Source organism: Ictidomys tridecemlineatus, chromosome 6, assembly GCF_052094955.1.
Source record: "Ictidomys tridecemlineatus isolate mIctTri1 chromosome 6, mIctTri1.hap1, whole genome shotgun sequence".
NCBI lineage: Eukaryota > Metazoa > Chordata > Mammalia > Rodentia > Sciuridae > Ictidomys > Ictidomys tridecemlineatus.
The window spans coordinates 142,266,281-142,272,092 of NC_135482.1; positions in this window are offsets into that span (position 1 = coordinate 142,266,281).

Below are 5,812 nucleotides of genomic sequence, written 5' to 3' on the forward strand. Positions count from 1 at the left end.
CTCTTGTTCAGGACTTAATGGTGTGTAATTCCAGAGTGGCTCCCAATATATTCCCCCTTCTTTCTTTGAAAAAGTAGGTGATGTTTCTCTATCTTGAGTTCTCAAATTCTTGTTCTGAAGGCATGACAACCTATGATTAAAATACAAGAGAGGATTAATAGCAAAGAGAACAGTCCAATAATATACCATGCAGAATGTATTGGCATGTTTCCATTTAACTCTCGGAGTAGTTGATCAGCTAAAGAGGTAGTAACCAAAAAATCCATCTTACTTTTTTTGTATATCTTGAATATGATATACAAACATGATATACAAAACATGATATGCTCCAAAAGATCCAAGCTGTTATTATTGTTCTTCAAATACATAATAAATGTTTTTTAACCTTCTCCCAATCCCACTGGGAAGCATTGTATTTGGGAGCAGTAACACACACATATTTATAATCAACATGACATTTAAACCTTTCCTTGGGCTTTAAAACTGAAATCTTGTCACCAATATTTATGACAGTAGCTTCTAAGGCATTTAGATTAGTTTCAATCCTTTCATCAATATTTATCTGATTTTGAAGAACTTTGAAAGTTTTCTGAGCCAAATTATTAAGAAAATTTGCATGCTAAATATTTTGAGATATGGCCACCAAAGCTGTGACCATGGAAGCAATAAATGAAACTAAGGTAGCCACTCCAAGTATTATGAGTCCAAGAGCTTGCTTAGATCTAGTCTGGGCATGTATTTGTTGTAAGATTTGAAAACTAGCATCAGCATACTATGACTCTGAGATAGTAGCTGGCAATAAGACAAATAAGAGCTGGTGAAGTATTATTGTTACCTTCCCTCTATTATATCTGGTGATAAAATTAGTTGAATTATATTTATTACAGGCTACAAGATATTTATCATCTTTTCTTTTGACTTTCACTTACCCAGTAATTTAAACATAAGCAGATTGAACACAAGCTTGCAGGCCATAACAAGAACCTTCATTACAATGTCTGCCTACAAAGTCAGGTAAAGTCTTGTCAGTAACATAAAAATTCCGAGGCTGCACTCAAGTGCCAAACATCTTTCTGGATACCACCCTTCAATGAAGGTCAAGATGTTACAAATTCTTCAGGGGTCATGGCAACACCCTTGTATAATTGCTTTTTGTCAATCCTAGAATACCAGTTTAAAATAGACAATTTATGCTGTATTGGCAACGTATTTATACAATCCATCTATTAGGGAATATGACAATTTCTACTGCATAATGGTTAGGACAGTGTGGTATTAGTAGATGTTCTGTTGAAATGACTGGCTTGTTATGAGAGTCCCATTTTAATTACTGTTGTAATATATAGCTTTAAGTCCCTGAGGTACAATTAGCTGGTCTAGGCCCACCAACAGCTGTCTTTTCCTCAAAGGAAACTTCTGGATAGCCAGCATTTTTATCACAGGGCCAACACATAGACAAATGATCACGATAGTCAGAATAAATTCAATCACATTGATGGGAGTAATATGGATATCTATAAAACCTCCCATCACATATAAGTTATTAGTAAATGCTGGGATGGATTCTCCAGTCCATACAACTGGGTGTTCTAAAGGTGGATCTGGGAAATATGTCCAATAAGTTTCTTCCTGTGTCCCAGTTACCTGGTAGCTCAACAGAGTTAGCATTGCTACAAGCATCATAGCTGGAGACTTAGTTCTTTCTTGCTGCTGGATCATCTGCTTAACCTGCAGCATCAGATTCTTCAACACCTTCCATGAGGGTACCTACACCGTTGGGTCTCTCCGGGCTATCTTCTCTCCCCTCATCCTTTGGAGCTTCCTCTTCTTGCTGGGAGTCAGGCCTGATATTCCTAGATCAATCCTCAGTCATTTGAACTTTGGCTCTGGGATGAAATGCACCTTCTGGGATAATACAAGAATGATTTCTGTCCCACATTATCACTGGATCTGATGCTTTCCATTGACCTGTTTGTAAATCTTTCCACCAAACTTGTCCTGAAGGACCTGTTGCTGTGGAAGACGTGTGCCAGTCAGCTACAGTGCAACCTTCTGAGTCACAGTTTAGAAAATTTAAAACAAACAAGGCATGATTAAGGTTATTTCTGTTTTTTTATAATTGTAGCTTAACAGATAAATGAGCTTGTTCTACAATGCCTTGACCTGTTTTATGGTCAATACAAAAATGTTGGCAAAACTGCTAAAAAAGAAGAGGTAGTATAAGTTGGTGCATTAACAGTTTTAATATGCAAAGGACATTCTAGTACTACAAAAGCAGCTAGGCAATGAGAAATAGCATGTTGAGTATTTTCTTATATATGGGCTGTGACAAAGATAAATCTGGAATAAGTATCCACAATTACATGTACATTATATTGTCTGCCAAATTGAGGGATGTGGGTTACATCCATTTGCTGTAACTGATTTGGTCATAACCCATGGGGATTTACCCAAGATAGTAAAGATGGAATGTGTATAACATATTGTGGGCATTGATGTACAATTTGATGAGCTTGCTCTCTAATAACATTAAATTTTTTAATGCAAACTAGAAGCATTTTAATGATTTAAAGTATACAAAGTGTGTTCATAGTCATACAAAGATATTTGCTGACAAATAGCAACCAGCTTATCAACCTTATCAGTACCTGATGTTAAAGGCCCTGGGAGAAGTGTGTGCTCATATATGGCCTATACAACATGGATGTGGACATATTTGAACTGTCTTCTGAAAAGTATGAAAAAATTGCATAACTCTTGTGATGGTGTGTATCCAATAGTTGATGTTCCAACATTTTTTGTAACTCCAACTGCATATAAAAATATCAAAATGAATATTAATTGAATCATTTGTAAAATGACTTAAAGCACAATTGAGAGCCTGAAGTTCTGCTCTTTGTGCAGAAGTATACAGTGTTTGTATTATTACCTCTGTCTGAGCATTGCTATAAAATCCTGCTTTACCTGAACTTGACCCATCAGCAAACACTGATAGTGCCCCAACTACTGGTTGAGCACACACAATATTTGGAAAACTAAGTGTAGTTATTAGTGCAAATTGAATAATTTTATCACAAGGCTAATGACTTTCTATCTGACCAGGAAAATTAGCAAAAGCTACTTGCCAAGGATTAGAAGTTTGGAAATGCCAATCATTCTGTTGAGTAGAATAAGGGATAATAACAATATTAGGTTCTGATCTAACTGGCTGTAAAATTCCTGTTCTGCCTTTAATACTGAGCAACTGAGCAACAAAATCATGAAAAGGAGTCAATAACTTTTAAGAAAAATGAGCTAAGTGGAGCCATTCAATAATTTCCAATGATTGCTATATCACTCCTGTAGGAGCATGAGAAGTGGGACATATTAATATATAGGGTTCTGTGGGTTAACTCTGGTAAGCTGAGCATTTTAAATAATAAATTCAACCTTCCTTAAGGCCATTCTTGCTTCTGTTGTGAGCTGACGAAGAGAAGTCATAAAACGGTCCCTCTGTAACATCTGAAACAAAGGATTTAAATCTGTAGTAGTTAGTTTTAAGAATGGTCTCAGCTAATTAATATCACCTAATAATTTTTGAAAATTATTAAGGGTGTATAATCTTTTGACTCTTATTTGTATGTTTTGAGGATGAGTTGTGCATCCTTCTATTATATTACCTAGATACCAAAAAGGATATGTATTTTTGTAACTTTTCAGGTGCTATGCACAAACCCATTGCAGTAAGCGAATTTTCTAATTGAGCAGAAACTTTTAAAAGTATATCTGGACTAGCCTGAGTGAAAAGTATACCATACATAAAATAAATAATATATGCATCAGGGAATTTTTCCCTTAGAGGCCTGATAGTCTGTGCTGATAGTTTTGTCAAAACAAAATTTTGACAGAGTTGGACTACCCTGAAGGGTATTACACATACCCTGAAGTAAAACCTTCCAGCAATCTCTCTTAACTGGTTCTTTAAACTTTATTTCTGGGACACTAAAAGCAATTTTTTTGCAATCATCTGGATGTAAAGGCATAGTGAAAAAAAAATTAGATCCTATCACCATTAGATGATAATCTAAAGGATTGGCTATAGGAGAAGAAAGTCCTGATTGTAAAGCTCCCATGGGCTTGATAACATGATTAATTTCCTGAGATCTTTCAACAACCTCCATTTACCAGATTTAATTAAAAAATCTGTGTATTCCCCTAAAAGTAGGTTTTATATGGCCAGCTTGAAGTTGTTCCTGGACCAACATATTGGCTTTTAAGTTTCTCCCCTGTTAAAGGCCACTGACAACCCCAAAATGGCTCTCTGTAAGCCAGTTAATCTTTTCTGCTGTTTTGGGGGCCAGGAAGAAAATCAGTACCCTTGCCAAAAATTTTGACTGGGTAAATTAACTAGTCTTCACTGGGGAGACAGGGTTATAAGTAAATACCCTTCATGTGAATTCCCTTCAAATTTCCTAGGAGAAATTAATTTTTGATTAAGTCTCTGAGATGACACAATTGAGTTTGGAGTTATCAATAACAAACCCAAGCTACTTAGAATATCTTGACCCCATAAATGTACTCTGAAGTATCTAGGACATAGAGTTTAAAGACCCCAGAATTACCATCTTTATCCTCCCATTAAAGATACTGAGCACTCTGTGCAGGTTGAGAAATTGGACCAATCCCTTCTAAGCTGGCAGGTGCAATGTGTAAAGGCCACTTCTTTGGCCAGTATCTAGTAGATATAACTGACTTGTCTGCTCCCATATCAAGCACACTTCTGACATTTTTATGGTTGATTTTAAGATCTAACAGAGTACACTCATGTCTAACCAATTGACCCCAATACATCTGGTCTGGGGACCCAGAACTGGGGTTCTCACCCAGTCTTTTGCAGAGCAACAAGGCAAGAATATTAATTGTGCTACCACATCCCTTGGAGAAAGCTGAATAACACAATTCATTTAAACTATAAGCTTAATCACTTCTTTATAATTTGAACCAATAACACATGGTAATACCTGAATTCCTCTTGGAGTTAAATTGCTTCATCCCATGGTATGTAAACTGCTTCATCCTATGGTAGTTTGTGGTAGCAGACTGTGAATCCCTGTAGGGATTTGTCATGGGCTCCTTTCAGGAATTAAAACTATTCTCATGGCTGATCAGAGAGTCCCAAACTCTTGGTCCCTGGGGCAGAAACATCCTAGAAGGATAGTAATGCCAGACCAGCTGGGCTGTGATAGGCTTGATCACACCTCACTGTAAGCCCTGGACTCCTCTTCCAGTGTAAACTGGAACGCCCCTACTATCTGGCAGGGCACTGCAGGCCCCACCTCTGGCTTTGCCATGGCAGCGAAGAAGGAATTGAACCACTTCTGCCGTGCCTGCTGGAGCCAGGCTAACCTTTGTTTTGGATGGGAAGGGTCGTATCCAAATGGTGGAAGCAAGACCACCCAACCACAGATTACTAAAATCAATTCCCATCTCACTTTCTCCATCTGACTGGGAATCCTCTGAATACTGCAGCTTGGTCTCTGGGATTTTACCATGTAGTTTTCTTCCCTTCCATCTTGGATTTCCCTTCCTGAAACTCCATTTGGCTAGTTTCTTCTCTAGCATATGCCCCTATCAATGAGTTTTGCTGACACTCTAGTGAAAGAGTTCTCTCTGCCCCTTTTACAGTAGTTTAAATACTCTTAGGTCTTGCCTTAAGCTTTCTGTCTGAGGTTTAGGAGCTACAGACTGGGAGTGACTTGACTCTGCCTTTAAACAAGCTACAGACAGAAAAATTCATCTGAGAGTGGCACAAGGCTATGTTCAAAGGTCCTAA